General features: G+C 45.3%; 1 long non-coding RNA gene across 1 annotated transcript in view; it reads right to left on the reverse strand.

Moving 5' to 3' along the window:
* LOC115189453 (uncharacterized) overlaps positions 1-6,548 on the reverse strand; it is a 13,075-nt gene extending 6,527 nt beyond the window's left edge. The window contains exon 1 of the long non-coding RNA XR_003876912.1: positions 5,755-6,548. This is a non-coding gene — a long non-coding RNA (uncharacterized LOC115189453). The remainder of the gene's footprint in view (positions 1-5,754) is intronic.
* Between the last annotated feature and the right edge of the window lie 12,511 nt (positions 6,549-19,059).

Raw genomic sequence — 19,059 nt, forward strand, 5'->3', positions numbered from 1 at the left:
CCATCGTTCCCTGATTGGCTGCCTGGTAAGGGGGACAGGCTTCGTGTCAAGAGCTCTACTGCAAATCATCGGGTCAGGTGCGACCGCCATCACATTAGTTTAATGCGATACATAGCCGTCGCCCTCTGCAGGACCCTAATTGCAGTAGACCAGTATCGAGGCAACTCTTGTTTACATGCTGTCGACACCTGAAGTAGGTGGACTGTAGGAGGGGGTTGGAAGAGCCTTACGAGAAGGCTGCCTCCCTTACCCCCTGCACTAGCATTTCAGAGACAGTTCGCTAGTGGCTAGTGGCTAGGCGGGGTTGGGGAGGTTGCCCTCTTTTCTCCCACCCGCCCTTCACCAAAGCGAGAGGCCATAGTTCAAAGACAATAGGTTTAAGTTAACCTCTCTGGGGTATGTGGGACGATTTCGTCCCACCTACGTAACAGCTACTGAAATTCCAGTGGCGCGATTTTTGAATCGTTAGAAATACTATTACTTCAATTTCTCAAACATATGACTATTTTACAGCTATTTAAAGACAAGAATCTCGTTAATCTAACCCCACTGTCCGATTTCAAAAAGGCTTTACAACGAAAGCAAAACATTAGATTATGTCAGCAGAGTGCCCAGCCAGAAAAAATCTGACACCCATTTTTCAAGCTAGCATATAATGTCACACAAACCCAAACCACAGCTAAATGCAGCACTAACCTTTGATGATCTTCATCAGATGACACACCTAGGACATTGTGTTATACAATACATGCATGTCTGTTCAATCAAGTTCATATTTATATCAAAAAACAGCTTTTTGCATTAGCATGTGACGTTCAGAAAACGCATAACCCCCGGCAAACTTCCGTTGAATTTACTAACAGTTTGCTAAATTACTCACGATAAACGTTCACAAAAAGCATAACAATTATTTTAAGAATTATAGATACATTACTCCTCTATGCACTCGATATGTCCGATTTTAAAATAGCTTTTCGGATGAAGCACATTTTGCAATAATCTAAGTACATAGCCCGGCATTACAGGGCTAGCTATTTAGATACCCACCCAGGTCAGCCTCCACCAAAATCACATTTCCTATAAGAAAAATGTTCTTACCTTGCTTGTTCTTCATCAGAATACACTGCCAGGACTTCTACTTCAATAACAAATGTTGGTTTGGTCCCAAATAATCCATCGTTATATCCAAACAGCGACGTTTTGTTCGTGAGTTCTAGAATGCTTCTTCACGGTCCCGCGCATGGCGCATTGGCGTGTCAAAAATGTCTAAATATTCCATTACCGTACTTCGAAGCATGTCAACCGCTGTTTAAAACCAATTTTTATGCCATTTATGTCGTAGAGAAGTGATAATATTCCGACCGGGAGTATGCATTGAGCCTAAACAGCCGAATAAAATTTCTCCTCAGGAGCGACTCATGCACGCGCATCATTCAAAGGTCCTCTGAGCATCCACTTACAAAAGGCGATAATCTGTTTCAACCTGAGGCTCCCTCGTAAACCTTCAGGTTTTTCGCGGGCTCTGAGAGCCTATTGGAGCCCTGGGAATTGTCACGTTACAGCTAAGATCCTTACTTTTCAATAAAAAGATGCAAGACGCACGACTCCTTGTCAGACAGGGTACTTCCTGCTTGAAACCTTGTCAGGTTTTTGCCTGCCATAGGAGTTCTGTTATACTCACAGACACCATTCAAACAGTTTTAGAAAATTCAGAGTGTTTTCTATCCAAACCTGAACAATAATATGCATATTCTAGCTTCTGAGTTGGTGTAGGAGGCAGTTAAAAATGGGAACATATTTTTTCCAAAATTCTCAATACTGCCCCCTAGCCCAGACAGGTTAAGATGGCCTCCGGGTGCTCCTCTGCGTCGTCGCCGAAGCGCCGGTGAAGCCGGGGAGACATTAAACCCCCGCCTGCGCCGGGGCGCAGAGCAGTTGACTGGGTTCCCAGTGCCGTGCGAGGATACGGGGCGATACTCAAGCCGCTTAAAAATGTGAGACCATTTTGGGAAGTCCCGGTTCACTGGACACCCCCAGTCCCCCTCGGTAGCGGCCTACACACCCGCCCATCGGTGCGTCATTTAGCCGTGCCTAACGGGGAAAGGGGATGGAGCCAGTCGGGTGCATCCCAGGCAAAAGGGAACTGCGGGGAACTGGGCTAGGACCAGTACACCCGCGCCGAGGGAAGGGAGAGGCGAGAGGCGTGAGCCCCCTACCCTACCCGACCCACAGCAGAGTTTGTCTAGCAGGATCAGTATCCGGCGGGTTGTGGCCCAGACCGTTACATCAACCAGGAGTTGTCTACCACATCAACTCTAGGGTGGCCGCCCACCACCCACCCCCACATGGGGCAGAGACTCGAGGTCTCTATCTGGTTCCACCACCGGGATATTCCTGGTTCTGCCTGCCACAGCTGGGCAGAACCGGCAGCTTGGTCGCTACCTGGGTGCACCACTTCCCTTCTCGGGCCACTGGGTCAGACCGAAGGAGACGAGGTGTCTCTACCCGCTTTTGTTCTTGAGCTGCTCATTGCTCTGCATACCAGAACCGACCCGCACCGGCTGCTGGGTCACTGTCTGGGTGCACCACTCCCCGTGTAGGGGCACTGATCACCTATCAAGTTGGAAAGGCCCTTCTCTCTCTCTCTTTCCCATCCGGCATCCCCTCTCACGGAGAAAATGTCCACTCCCTCTCCCTCCTTATCTCGCACGAACGGGGCGCGGTTGAAGCTTGTCATTAAGACGGGATACCGTCTCCGACAGGGGCTCCTTCGATAGAGGCTATTCCACGTGGGGCGGGAGGAACCGTCCGTCTGAACACCGACCAATGGCCGGCCGACAGGGGCCCTCCCAGGTGGTTTCCTCTCCGCCTGCCCTTCGCCTCCCCTGCGCTTGTGGCGCTTACTTGGCCACACCGGTGTATCTCCTTTCCCGTAGCTTTTCCTCCCCGGGCCCCCGGAACCTAGGGCTGTGGAGGATCCTGATCGTACGCCCTGTCGGTGTCCGGGAACACCCACTGTATAGCTATTCTCTATATCTCCTACTAAGGAGAAAACACCTCTCCAGGTGAGAAGGCCCTCCTCTCTATCTCCTATTAAGGAGAAATCATATGTCAGGTGAATAGCTATTCTCTATATCTCCTACTAAGGAGAAAACACCTGTCAATGTGAGTAGGCCATTCTCTCCATCCCCTACTAGGATACCTCATAAGTCAGGTGGATAGTTATTCTCTATGTCTCCTACTAAGGAGAAAACACCTGTCAGGGTGAAAAGGCCATTCTCTCTATCCCCTACTCAGGGGAAATCATATGTAAGGTGAATAGCTATTCTCTATATCTCCTGCTAGGGAGAAAACACCTCTCAATGTGGGGAGGCCATTCTCTCTATCTCCTACTAAGGAGAAATCATATTCCAGGTGACTAGCTATTCTCTATATCTCCTATTAAGGAGAAAACCCCTGTCAATGTGACCAGGCCATTCTCTCTATCCCCTATTAAGGAGAAATCATATGTCAGGTGATTCGCTATTCTCTATGTCTCCTACTAAGGATACAACACATGTCAAGGTGAAACGCCATTCTCTCTATCCCCTACTAAGGAGAAGTCACTTGTCAGGTGAATAACTATCCTGTATATCTCCTACTAAGGAGAAGTCACTTGTCAGGTGAATAACTATCCTGTATATCTCCTACTAAGGAGAAATCGCCTATCAAAATGGAAAAGCCCTTCTCTCTCTCTCTTTCCCATCCGGAGTCCCCTCTCAAGGGGAAATTGTCCGCTCACTCTCCCTCCTTATCTCGCTTGAACGGGGCGCGGTTGAAGCTTGTCAATAAGACGGGAGGCCGTCTCCGACAGGGGCTCCCTGGATAGAGGCTAACCACGTGGGGCGGGAGGAACCGTCCGTCTGAACACCGACCAATGGCCGGCCGACAGGGGCCCTCCCAGGTGGTTTCCTCTCCGCTTGCCCTTCGCCTGCCCTGCGCCTGTGGGTCTGACTTGGCCACACCGGTGTATCTCCGTCCCGTAGCTTCTCCCAGGGCCCCCGGAACATGGGGCTGTGGAGGATCCTGATCGCACGACCTGACGGTGTCCGGAAACGCCCACCGTAGGTGCCAGTTTTGGTAACCCAGTCTGGTCACTCTGGGGGGACAGATGCATCGAAGACATATCCTGGTCGCCTAGCAGCTAGGACTCGCTCATGGCTAAGATGTCATTAGAACCCTTCCCTCCGCGGTGCCTCTCCTTCCCCCCTCCGCCTTCCACCTGGCCGAGGGCTCTAGACCCACACGAGTGGGTAGCAGTATCTAATGTAGTTCTCCTGTATCTATTAATAATATCCTCTCTAGTTCTCATATGGTATGTGTGTTCCTAGCTCGTTTCCCTCTTTATCTTAGACCTTGTGTACTTGAACCAAATCCTAATGGGTGGCGTATAGGGAGGGTTTGAGCGTCCCCACACCACCCACATTCATTTTTTACGGCTGGTCCCGCGCCTTGACAGGCGTCATAAGGGAGGGTTTGGGGCAGCCCTACTCGAGGGCTCCCCCCTTACCTCCCCATGCCATCCTGTCAGAGCTAGATCAGTACCCCCGCCCGGTGTCGTGGGAGTAGGGGTTGGGGGGGTCCTACTAGAGGGCCCCCCCCTTACCTCCTCCCACTAACCAGCCGGAGGCTGCTTCGCATTGATCAGTTAGCCTTTCTCTCTGCTCAGCTACTGCTCTGCTCCTGACTGGCATCCTACGGCGAGGGGTTGGCGAGGCCCTGCTAGAGGACCCCTCCCTTACCTCCCCATACTAGCCTGCCAGAGACGGCCCGGTCGCTCTCCTACCGGCGACAACCAGGGGGGTCCAAAGAGGCCACATGTAGGCCCCTTCCTCATTCCCCCTGACGCCGCCCAGTTGGTGAGTTCGTGGACCACGCACACAAGGCTTTGTGCCTGGAGTTGTTGTGGGGGCCCTGTTGGATATCCCCCCTTTACCTCCTTGCACTCACCTGCAACCACCAATCCGATACCTTTCAGTTTGCGTCGCACCGGTAGGGGCTGGAGGGGCCCTACTAGAGGGCCCCTCCCTTACCTCCCAGTGCGGGCCTCCCGAGTCTTTCCTTACTCTCTCTTCCACCTCTGGCTATTACCAAGCGGGAGGGTTTGGGTTTGCCCTCGCCTCCCTACCTTGGCCACCCGAGGCTATGCCTCCGGGCCCTGCTCAGCCCCATATGGAGCCCCCTAGGTATGTGCCAACTGGCCTGGTTCTGGTGCCGCTTATTGTTTAAGGTACTATCAATGTATGGGATTGTGTGTGTAGAATATATATAATGTGCAACTATAACAACTAGAAGGTAAAAACAATAAAAAAAAATTAAAAAAAATAAATAAAATTAAATAAAAATAAAAATAAAAGTAAATATATATATATAACTACGCTATAGCAACCTCACTATGAGCAAAATAGAAATAGGTGTATTGTCTATCTCCTCCTATGTGAGCAGGCCGGTCTCTCTATCCCCTACTAAGGAGAAATCTTCTGTCAGGTGAAAAGGCCATTCTCTCTCTCTCCTTCTAAGGAGAAAACACATGTTAAGGTGGAGAAGCCATACTCTCTATCCCCTACTAGGGAGAACTCCTATGTCAGGTGAATAGCTACTCTCTATATCTCCTACTAAGGATGACCACCTGTCAAGGTGAAAAGGCCATTCTCTCTCTCTCCTACTAAGGAGAAAACACCTGTCAGGTGAATAGCTATTCTCCATATCTCATACTTTAAGATACGCTATTGGAGCTGGAATTACCGCGGCTGCTGGCACCAGACTTGACCTCCAATGGATCCTCGTTAAAGGATTTAAAGTGTACTCATTCCAATTACAGGGCCTCGAAAGAGTCCTGTATTGTTATTTTTCGTCACTACCTCCCCGAGTCGGGAGTGGGTAATTTGCGCGCCTGCTGCCTTCCTTGGATGTGGTAGCCGTTTCTCAGGCTCCCTCTCCGGAATCGAACCCTGATTCCCCGTTACCCGTGGTCACCATGGTAGGCACAGAAAGTACCATAGAAAGTTGATAGGGCAGACATTCGAATGAGACGTCACCGCCACAAAGGGCGCGCGATCGGCTCGAGGTTTTCTAGAGTCACCAAAGCGGCCGGGGCAACCGAGATTGGCCCGCATGGGTTTTGGGTCTGATAAATGCACGCATCCCCCGGAGGTCAGCGTTCGTCTGCATGTATTAGCTCTAGAATTGCCACAGTTATCCAAGTAACGTTGGAGCGATCAAAGGAACCATAACTGATTTAATGAGCCATTCGCAGTTTCACTGTACCGGCCGTGTGTACTTAGACTTGCATGGCTTAATCTTTGAGACAAGCATATGCTACTGGCAGGATCAACCAGGTAGCCACTCACAACATAGAGGTTGTACCCGGGCACACTAAGCGGAGAACAGCCAGGGAACACTCCTATCCCGTGACAGGAGGAGGCCCTAGGTCAATCCACCGTGCGCCCAGCGGGAGGCCCTGAACTGCTCGTGGCCGGAGCCACAGGTGCCGGGGCACCGCTTAATCAGGTATCTTGTTTTACATTTTTTTACACTTTATTTAGCAGACGCTCTTATCCAGAGCGACTTACAGTAGTGAATGCATACATTTCATACATTTTTTTTCTCCGTACTGGTCCCCCGTGGGAATCGAACCCACAACCCTGGCGTTGCAAACACCATGCTGGAGGGTTTATTCGGAAGGCCATCAACGTGGATAAAAGACAGGGTTTGAGAAATACATGTGTTTCTGGCGCCGGTACGGCATGGGTGAACGTCATCCGCAGGCATCGCTACCTGGGTACTCCACTCCCCGAACCAGAACACCAGTGTAGGGCCACTGAGACAGACGGGTCGGCTAGATCTCGCACGAACGGAGCGCGGCTGAAGCTTGTCATCAAGGCGGGGACAACCGTCTCCGACAGGGGCTCCCCCGATAGAGGCAATTCCACATGGGGCAGGAGGAACCGTCCGTCTGAACACCGACCAATGGCCGGCCGACAGGGGCCCTCCCAGGTGGAAATAGAATGCAAATCGGTCAGAAGATGTAAAACAGGCTCGACAACAGAGGACAACCATGGATACGCAACGTGTGGCAAGCTGGGACAAGAACCATGGTCATGGAGGACCCAAACCCACCAGGTGATAGCTGGGATAGAGCACCTGCCCAGGACAGAGCTCAATATCCTCCCACCACCAAGCTGGGAAAATTGGATCAATACTTAGGACCAATCGGGCGCCGGAGGGATAAGGTCCAAAGTACCCACGGTTCTGAGGGGCTTGTAACCCTCAAAAGAGTCCATAAAGCTCTCCCTATTCGGCCTGAGTAGTAACTCCCAATCGGTCGCCGAAGGGATATGGACCAAAGGAACCATGGTTCTGAGGGGCAAGCAAACCTCAAAAGTGTCCATAAAGCTCTACCTATTCGGCCTGAGTAGTAGCCATCAATCGGTCGCCGAAGGGATATGGACCGAACTACCATGGTTCCGAGGGACAAGCAACCCTCAGAAGTGTCCGTTTCACATTTATTATATCGGACTAGTAGTTTGCCACTATCCCTGAGCTTCTAGGCCATGGAAGTCATGTTGTCAAAAACCAGGTTTCTGATTTCGCGCCGGTACCTGTCTGCCCCACACGGGCATGACTGTGTAAAGACTGTAATACGGAATTTACCGATCTTCACTGTGTTACTCACACTGTATTTTTTTCCCCGTTCTCCCTGTATGAAACTCCGGACCACCAAAAAAACACTTTAAACTTGAATAAATCGAAAAGTACAACTCCAATCCGTACGGGGTTTTGCACGAAAGGGCACATATAAACGAACATTTCCATATAAATTAAACCGTTTTTCCATAAAAATGTATAATAGAAAATCGAGTTTTAAGTTTTCGAAAAAAAGTTCCCGGAACCGAAAAAAATAGTTCCTATGCATGAAAGATTTTATAAACAGGGGCTAATTGTTACCCATCACGAGAGAGGGTATGAGCCAAAATTTGGGAACTCTAGCCCCTCAGGAAGTATTTTTAATCATTATTTGAAAATTTCAGATTTTGGTCAAAAAAGTTACAGAGTGCCCACTTTTCATTTCGCTCAGGAGACTAAGTCCAAACGTGCACCTGGTTTTATTTTGGGTTACCAGGACCATTTTTTTAAAAGGGTTTTAAATACATTTAAAGGGTATAGGGACCTACATACCCACCCTGAGAGCACCCTACTACGGGCCCAAGTCAATGGGGGCCGGCCTGGCTGATTTATGGAAGTTTTAAAAAATTCTCAGAAAAATGGCTAAGTCCAAAATTCTCAGAAAATCAGCTATGTTTCACCTCTCAGAAATTGCACTATGTTTTATTTTTGGGTTACCAGGACCATTTTTTAAAAACGGTTTTAAATACTTTTAAAGACCATAACCACCTCCTTCACCACCGCGGGAGCACCCCACGTTGATCCCAAGTCAGTGGGATAAAGAATGAGTGTTTTATGGATATTTTAAGGTACGGTGGGGACGTGTCCGTAGGATATGCACCTGGTTTTATTTTGGGTTACCAGGTCTAAATTTTAAAAACGGTTTTAAATACTTTTAAAGGGTATAGGGACCTACGTACCCACCCTGAGAGCACCCTACTACGGGCCCAAGTCAAATGACACACACACAAAGACATGGGTGAGTTTCAAATAAATAGTCTTTATTTATCAGTGAATCATGGGTTGATTTGTCCCTCAATTAGTGTCCGCGCTCGGCTGGCGTTACGAGGCAAATTATGGTACCAGTAGTACCGTGCCTGGGTTTCCAGAGAATGACACATATGGTCAGCCACAGTCCCCCGGTCTGTAACCGAGCCTTGATTAAAGTTCAATGTACCAATGCTTCGTCGAATTGTACCGTAGGTGACTTTACTTCCAATGCCAAATTCTTCAAATAGCTGGCCCACATACTCACAGAGATTGCCGTACGGTTGACCGCAGGACGTGAAAAAGAAGAGTGTTGTGTCTGAGGTCATTCCACTCAGATTAGGCCTGATCTGATGGAATCGTTTAAGAACAGAACTCATATGGCAGGCCAAAACCTGAGAAGATTCCATACAGGAAGTGCCCTGTCTGACAATTTGTTCTCCTTCTGTGGCATCTCTATCGAAAATACAGCATCTCTGCTGTAACGTGACACTTTCTAAGGCTTCCATTGGCTCTCAGAAGGCGCCAGAAAGTGGAATGACGTCTCTCCTGTCTCTGGGCGAAAAACAGCAGGAGATTTTGTGAGTGGTCAGGCTGGGAACAGTGACACTGGAGATGTGCGTTCATGAGAATTAAAAAAAAAATGATTTCAGCCTTTGAATGAATACAACGTCGCCCGGTTGGAATATTATCGCTATTTTACGAGAAAAATAGCATAAAAATATATTTTAAACAGAGTTTGACATGCTTCGAAGTACGGTAATGGAATATTTTGAATTTTTTTGTCACGAAATGCGCTCGCGCGTCACCCTTCGGATAGTGACTTGAACGCACGAACAAAACGGAGCTATTTGGATATAACTATGGATTATTTGTAACCAAAACAACATTTGTTGTTGAAGTAGAAGTCCTGGGAATGCATTCTGACAAAGAACAGCAAAGGTAATCCAATTTTTCTTATAGTAAATCGGAGTTTGGTGAGAGCCAAACTTGGTGGGTGTCAAATTAGCTAGCCGTGATGGCCGAGCTATGTACTCAGAATATTGCAAAATGTGCTTTTGCCGAAAAGCTATTTTAAAATCTGACACCGCGATTGCATAAAGGAGTTCTGTATCTATAATTCTTAAAATAATTGTTATGTATTTTGTGAACGTTAATCGTGAGTAATTTAGTAAATTCACCGGAGGTTTGCTAGTTCTGAACATCACATGCTAATGTAAAAAGCTGGTTTTTGATATAAATATGAACTTGATTGAACAAAACATGCATGTGTTGTATAACATAATGTCCTAGGAGTGTCATCTGATGAAGATCATCAAAGGTTAGTGCTGCATTTAGCTGTGGTTTTGGTTTTTGTGACATATATGCTTGCTTTGAAAATGGCTGTGTGATTATTTTTGGCAGGGTACTCTCCTGACATAATCGAATGTTTTGCTTTCGCTGTAAAGCCTTTTTGAAATCGGACAATGTGGTTAGATTAACGAGAGTCTTGTCTTTAAAATGGTGAAAAATAGTCATATGTTTGAGAAATTGAAGTTATAGCATTTTTGAGGTATTTGTATTTCGCGCCACGCGATTCCACCGGCTGTTGACTAGGTGGGAGGCTTGCCCAGGGTAGTTAAAACAGCATTGATCCTCATGGGGGATGTGGGAAATGTCCCCATGAGGAACACATTTCCTTGTTGGGACTTTTAGATCCCCAACAAACACACAAATAACAGTTTATTTATGATGTATTATATTTATTTTACCTTTATTTAACTAGGCAAGTCAGTTAGGTACAAATTCTTATTTACAATGACAGCCTACCGGGGAACAGTGGGTTAACTGCCTTGTTTAGGGGCAGAACGACAGATTTTTATCTTGTCAGCTCTGGGGTTCGATCAGACAACCTTCCGATTACTGGCCCAACGTTTTAACCACTAGGCTACCTGCCGCACCAATCAGATAGGATCATAGATGAATAATAGCAGTTTATTCATGATGTATTATATACGACCGATGATGTATTATGTATTAATATCATAATGTATTATCACTATCGTCATCATTGTCACTATTATTATTATTATTATTGAGGGCGATAGTATTTCAAGTAGAAGGATGACGTGGGTAGAGGGGCTGATCGCAGAGCCAGTAGGATGGGTTGTCAATATACCACAGCCACAAAGTCAAGATTGGCTTAAAGTCAGGGTTAGGCAAAAGGTTAGCAGTGTGGTTGAGGTTAGGGTTGAGGTTAGGGTTGAGGTTTTAAAATTAAAAAAAGATTTTAAGAAGATAAATTGTAGATATAAGCGGGTTTAGCCATAATTATGACTTTGTGGCTGTGATAACTAATGACGACCACACACGCACACCTCAGTGGCACAGCGAGGGGACGCGCTATAGACAGACAGACAGCTAGATATGGAAATGCAGACAAAATGCAGCGTCTCCGCTCTGTGAGCTGCATACACCAGAACACAACCCGGATTCACTGCCCAAAAATCTCCCGATAACACTGTTGTTGTTGCAAAATAAAAAAAGAAACAGTTTTAGGTTTAACCGTCGTCCTTCGCGGCAGACAGCGTTTGGTGACTGGACTAGTGGTGCGTCTTCCGTTCTGTCGCTGCGGCAGAGCGTTGTTCTTCTCTTCAGTCGAGCCAGGGCTGTTGTACAGCAGCCATCGCTGTATGATTCGCCTTGTTCTGCGCTGTTACAGCTTTCTATCTATTCGTTCGTGCGGGAGAGCGCTGGTGGTGAAGTCAACGACAACGCTAGTGTGGATCTAGTGCGCGCATTACATCCATCTCTACCGCGTCTACGGTCTGCTACCCTGCTGTCGCTTTCAGGATGGCGCTAACGATTTGCACGAGATTCACCGACGAATTCCAGCTATTCGAGGAGCTGGGGAAGTAAGCGTGCATGTTTTGATTGTTATTGATGTTATTTGTTATCCGGTAGCAGTATCCTACTTGTTATCATGTAATAGCCAGGTTATGCTGCTGCTGCTACCTTGGTTTAGGACGCGGATAGGGCACTGTGTGTGTGTGTGTGTGTGTGTGTGTGTGTGTGTGTGTACGCGACCTTCGGTTCATATGTGAATAGGCTACATAGACCGACAAATTATATTTTCATAGCTGTATGGATGCCATAAGGGATTGGATCAGAATGTCAAGCCTTCCTACAGCCTATCATAGTTGACTTGGCCTTGTCAAGCATTCCAACAGCCTATCATAGTTGACCTGGCCTTGTCAAGCATTCCTACAGCCTATCATAGTTGACCTGGCCTTGTCAAGCATTCCTATAGCCTATCATAGTTGACCTGGCCTTGTCAAGCCTTCCTATAGCCTATCATAGTTGACCTGGCCTTGTCAAGCATTCCAACAGCCTATCATAGTTGACCTGGCCTTGTCAAGCCTTCCTATAGCCTATCATAGTTGACCTGGCCTTGTCAAGCCTTCCTATAGCCTATCATAGTTGACCTGGCCTTGTCAAGCGTTCCTACAGCCTATAATAGTTGACCTGGCCTTGTCCAAGCCTTCCTATAGCCTATCATAGTTGACCTGGCCTTGTCAAGGCATTCCTACAGCCTATCATAGTTGACCTGGCCTTGTCAAGCCTTCCTATAGCCTATCACTAGTTGACCTGGCCTTGTCGAAGCCTTCCTACAGCCTATCATAGTTTTCCTATAGCCTATCATAGTTGACCTGGCCTTGTCAAGCCTTCCTACAGCCTATCATAGTTGACCTGGCCTTGTCAAGCCTTCCTACAGCCTATCATAGTTGACCTGGCCTTGTCAAGCCTTCCTATAGCCTATCATAGTTGACCTGGCTTTGTCAAGCCTTCCTACAGCCTATCATAGTTGACCTGGCCTAGTCAAGCATTCCTATAGCCTATCATAGTTGACCTGGCCTTGTCAAGCCTTCCTATAGCCTATCATAGTTGACCTGGCCTTGTCAAGCCTTCCTACAGCCTATCATAGTTGACCTGGCCTTTTATATATTATTTCCTTGTCCTCTATAGTTTGATATTTACACTTCCTAATGGTGGTCCATCTCTTATATAGTCCATCTCTCTTATATAGTCCATCTCTTATATAGTCCATCTCTCTTATATAGTCCATCTCTTATATAGTCCATCTCTTATATAGTCCATCTCTTATATAGTCCATCTCTTATGATGGTCCATCTCTTATATAGTCCATCTATTATATAGTCCATCTCTTATATAGTCCATCTCTTATATAGTCCACCTCTTATATAGTCCATCTCTTATATAGTCCATCTCTTATATAGTCCATCTCTCTTATATAGTCCATCTCTTATATAGTCCATCTCTTATATAGTCCATCTCTTATATAGTCCATCTCTTATATAGTCCGTCTCTTATATAGTCCATCTCTTATATAGTCCATCTCTTATATAGTCCTCTTATATAGTCCATCTCTTATATAGTCCAACTCTTATATAGTCCATCTCTTATATAGTCCGTCTCTTATATAGTCCATCTCTTATATAGTCCATCTCTTATATAGTCCATCTCTTATGGTGGTTTATCTCTTATATAGTCCATCTCTTATATAGTCCATCTCTTATATAGTCCATCTATTATATAGTCCATCTCTTATATAGTCCGTCTCTTATATAGTCCGTCTCTTATATAGTCCAACTCTTATATAGTCCATCTCTTATATAGTCCATCTCTTATATAGTCCATCTCTTATATAGTCCATCTCTTATATAGTCCATCTCTTATATAGTCCATCTCTTATGGTGGTTTATCTCTTATATAGTCCATCTCTTATATAGTCCATCTCTTATATAGTCCATCTCTTATGTGGTTTCTCTTATATAGTCCATCTCTTATATAGTCCATCTCTTATATAGTCCATCTCTTATATAGTCCATCTCTTATATAGTCCATCTCTTATGGTGGTTTATCTCTTATAGTCCGTCTCTTATGATGGTCTATCTCTTATATAGTCCATCTCTTATATAGTCCATCTCTTATATAGTCCATCTCTTATATAGTCCATCTCTTATGGTGGTTTATCTCTTATAGTCCGTCTCTTATGATGGTCCATCTCTTATATAGTCCATCTCTTATATAGTCCATCTCTTATATAGTCCATCTCTTATATAGTCCATCTCTTATGGTGGTCCGTCTCTTATATAGTCCATCTCTTATGGTGGTTTATCTCTTATAGTCCGTCTCTTATGATGGTCCATCTCTTATATAGTCCATCTCTTATATAGTCCATCTCTTATATAGTCCATCTCTTATATAGTCCATCTCTTATGGTGGTTTATCTCTTATATAGTCCATCTCTTATATAGTCCATCTCTTATATAGTCCATCTCTTATGGTGGTTTATCTCTTATATAGTCCATCTCTTATATAGTCCATCTCTTATATAGTCCATCTCTTATATAGTCCATCTCTTATATAGTCCATCTCTTATATAGTCCATGTCTAATGGTGGTTTATCTCTTATAGTCCGTCTCTTATGATGGTCCATCTCTTATATAGTCCATCTCTTATATAGTCCATCTCTTATATAGTCCATCTCTTATATAGTCCATCTCTTATATAGTCCATCTCTTATGGTGGTCCTTCTCTTATATAGTCCATCTCTTATGGTGGTTTATCTCTTATAGTCCGTCTCTTATGATGGTCCATCTCTTATATAGTCCATCTCTTATATAGTCCATCTTTTATATAGTCCATCTCTTATATAGTCCATCTCTTATATAGTCCATCTCTTATATAGTCCGTCTCTTATATAGTCCATCTCTTATATAGTCCATCTCTTATATAGTCCATCTCTTATATAGTACATCTCTTATAAGTCCATTCTTATATAGTCCCTCTCTTATAGTCCCCAGTCCATCGCTTATGATGGTCCATCTCTTATATAGTCCGTCTCTTATATAGTCCATCTCTTATATAGTCCATCTCTTATATAGTCCACCTCTTATATAGTCCATCTCTTATATAGTCCATCTCTTATATAGTCCATCTCTTATATAGTCCATCTCTTATATAGTCCATCTCTTATGGTGGTCCATCTCATATAGTCCATCTCTTATATAGTCCATCTCTTATATAGTCCATCTCTTATGATGGTCCATCTCTTTATATAGTCCATCTCTTATATAGTCCATCTCTTATATAGTCACATCTCTTATATAGTCCATTCTCTTATATAGTCCATTCTTATATATTCCATCGCTTATTATAGTCATCTCTTATATAGTCCATCTCTTATATAGTCCATCGCTTATATAGTCCATCTCTTATATAGTCCATCTCATATAGTCCATCTCTTATGGTGGTCCATTTCTTGTAATCCATATCTTATACAGTCCATCTCTTATATAGTCCATCTCTTATATAGTCCATCTCTTATATAGTCCATCTCTTATATAGTCCATCTCTTATATAGTCCATCTCTTATGGTGGTTTATCTCTTATATAGTCCATCTCTTATATAGTCCATCTCTTATATAGTCCATCTCTTATATAGTCCATCTCTTATGGTGGTCCATCTCTAATGGTGGTCCATCTCTTATATAGTCCATCTCTTATATAGTCCGTCTCTTATATAGTCCATCTCTTATGGTGGTCCATCTCTAATGGTGGTCCATCTCTTGTATAGTCCATCTCTTATATAGTCCATCTCTTATATAGTCCATCTCTTATATAGTCCGTCTCTTATATAGTCCGTCTCTTATATAGTCCATCTCTTATATAGTCCATCTCTTATATAGTCCATCTCATATCGTCCATCTCTTATATAGTCCATCGCTTATATAATCCATCTCTTATATAGTCCGTCTCTTATATAGTCCATCTCTTATATAGTCCGTCTCTTATATAGTCCATCTCTTATATAGTCCATCTCTTATATAGTCCATCTCTTATATAGTCCATCTATTATATAGTCCATCTCTTATATAGTCCGTCTCTTATATAGTCCATCTCTTATATAGTCCATCTCTTATATAGTCCATCTCTTATATAGTTAATCTCTTATGGTGGTGGATCACTTCTGTGTTAACGATGAGTTCCTTGGTGGTTGTAGAGTCCAATCCGAGGTACTCACACACACCTCTGTCTGTTCATCGTCTGCATGGGCATGCGTGGATTGTAAACTATAGCTAATCATATTATCCACATTGACACACGAAACAGACGTCAAGGTGTGTGTGTGTGTGTGTGTGTGTGACAAATACACGCACAGGAATGCGACAGCGGACTTCGTTTCGAGACGGTGACATTCCACTGGCCAGCCACTGAGCCGCACGCTTAATTATCAAAAATGGGGAGAGATGGAGAGAGAGAGGTGTTGAGAAGGGCAAATTGGAGAGGTTTCTGTGTGTGTGTGTGTAATGTTTGTCTGCAGTTTGCCTTTCACCCCGTTGTCAGAATATACAGCAGGCTGCAGACTCTTCCCTCTCTCTCTGTCTCTCACTCTCTCTCTCTCCCGTTCTCTCTCTGTATCTCTCCCCTTTCTCTGTCTCTCTTCTCTCTCTCTGTAATTCTCCCCTCTCTCCTCTGTATTTCTCACTCTCTCTCTCTCTGTCTCTCTCTGTATCTCTCCCCTCTCTCTGTCTCTCTCTGTATCTCTCCCCTCTCTCTCTCTGTCTCTCTCTGTATCTCTCCCCTCTCTCTCTCTGTCTCTCTCTGTATCTCTCCCCTCTCTCTCTGTCTCTCTCTCTGTATCTCTCCCCTCTTTGTCTTTGTATCCCCCCTTCATGTTTATGGTGTGTGTGTGTGTGTTGCAGGGGAGCGTTCTCTGTGGTGAAGAGATGTCTCAGGATCTCGTCTGGTCAGGAGTTTGCTGCCAAAATCATAAACACCAAGAAATTATCTGCCAGAGGTAGGTAACACATACACATATACACACACATATACACACACATATACACACCACATATACACACACACACACACCACACACACACACACACACACACACACACACACACACACACACACAACCACACACACACACACACACACACACACCTCAAATGGCCTTTTGTCAATGGGGAGCTGAGAGAGCGAGAGACAGAGAGAGAAAAAGAGAGAGTCAGAGAGAGAGAGTGCGAGAGAGATAAAGAGAGAGAGATGGAGGGAGGGGGACAGAGACAGAGGGAGGATACACAGAAAGATAGACAGAGATACGGAGAGACAGACAGAGTAGACCTCAAATGGCCTTTGAGAGAGAGAGAGAGAGAGAGAGAGAGAGAGACCACAGTGTGCCATCACAGCAGCAAGATGTGTGACCTGTTGCCACAAGAAAAGGGCAACCAGTGAAGAACAAACACCATTGTAAATACAACCCATATTTATATTTATTTATTTTCCCTTTTGTACTTTAACTATTTGCACATCATTACAACACTGTATATAGACATAATATGTCATTTGAATTGTCTCTGTTCCTTTGGAACTTCTGTGAGTGTAATGTTTACTGTACATTTTATATTGTTTATTTTCACTTTTGTTATCTACCTCACTTGCTTTGGCGATGTAAACATATGTTTCCCATGCCAATAAAGCCCCTTAAATTGAAATTGAGTGTGTGGTGTGTCTCTCTCCAGGTATGTTTCAGTGTCTTCAGGTTGTCTATTTGTATGTTGTTAATAATCCGTCAACATAAATGAACCGTAAATCTCTCAGGATGCAACAGGATGCATGAGATAAACAACCGCATCAGTTCTGCTGCTTTGGACACATTTGAATGTGTGGCATCTTTGAATTTGGGAAAAAGGGGAAAGGACATTCATCCCCTAACCGGTAAAGAGAGAAGGTGGAGCTCCTCGTTCTGACCTCGTTCTACGTCTCTTCATCCCGTAACCGGTAGTAGAGAGAGGGTGGAGCTCCTTGGTCTGATCCTCGTTCTAACGTCTCTTCATCCCGTAAACTGGTAAAGAGAGAGGGTGGCGCTCCTTGGTCTGATCTCGTTCTAATACGTCCTTCATCCCGTAACCTGTGTAGAGAGAGGGTGGGAGCTCCTCGGTCTGATCATCGTTCTAACGTCTCTTCATCCCGTAACTGGTATAGAGAGAGGGTGGAGCTCCTCGGTCTGATCCTCGTTCTAACGTCTCTTCATCCCGTAACTGGTATAGAGAGAGGGTGGAGCTCCTCGGTCTGATCCTCGTTCTAACGTCTCTTCATCCCGTAACCTGTGTAGAGAGAGGGTGGAGCTCCTTGGTCTGATCCTCGTTCTAAACGTCTCTTCATCCCGTAACCGGTTAGAGAGAGGGTGGAGCTCCTTGGTCTGATCCTCATTCTAACATCTCTTCATCCCGTAACTGGTATAGAGAGGGTGGAGCCCTCGGTCTGATCCTCGTTCTACGTCTCTTCATCCCGTAACTGGTATAGAGAGAGGGTGGAGCTCCTCGGTCTGATCCTCGTTCTAACGTCTCTTCATCCCGTAACCTGTGTAGAGAGAGGGTGGAGCTCCTTGGTCTGATCCTCGTTCTAACGTCTCTTCATCTCTTAACATGTATGTTCTGACCAGAGTCTTTAGTTCTGGGTTAACCAAGATGACTGTTTTCTTGGTGTGATGTCTGACCAGAGTCTTTAGTTCTGGGTTAACCAAGATGACTGTTTTCTTGGTGTGATGTGTGATGTGTTTTTGTTGTGAATGTGTGTGCTCATGTGCGTGTCATGTGTGTATTATTGTGTGTGTGTGTGGTGTGTGTGAGTTCAGCATCCGTGTCATCCATATGTGTGTGTGTGTGTTCAGTCAGAGTGTGTATGTGTGCTTGCGTGTTCTGTGTATCCGTGCATCCGAACATGTGTGCGTGCGTCCATTCGTTCATGCGTGTGTGTGTGCTTCCGTGTGTTCAGCGTGTGTATGTGTGTTTGTAGACCCAGGGATTTGGCTGGTCTTGTAGTCTCAAGGACAGATCTCTAGAGGAGTCGACCCAGGTCTTTCACATCTATCCTGTAATTGTAGCTGCTGGCAAATCTTCCTGGGGGCTGGACTCACAAACAGACAACACCCACACACACACACACCACAACACACACACAACACACACACACACACCACACACAACACACACCACACACACACACCCACACACACCACACACACACACACACCACACACAACTGATTCAGAGGCTGATTCCAGAGGCTGATTCCAGAGGCTGATTCCAGAGGTGATTCCAAGGCTGATTCAAGCGAATTTCCAGAGGCTGATCCAAACCCCGCTGGCAGAGAAGAGGTATTCGGAGTGGACTTCTAGTCCGACTCAGGAGGCGCGCACACCACCACCGCTTCGAGTATTTTACTCGCTAATGTTCAGTCTCTGGATAATAAAGTAAGATGAGCTCAGGCCGAGGATCTCCTTCCAGAGAGACATCA

This window comes from Salmo trutta, unplaced genomic scaffold (assembly GCF_901001165.1).
Source record: "Salmo trutta unplaced genomic scaffold, fSalTru1.1, whole genome shotgun sequence".
NCBI classification, from domain to species: domain Eukaryota; kingdom Metazoa; phylum Chordata; class Actinopteri; order Salmoniformes; family Salmonidae; genus Salmo; species Salmo trutta.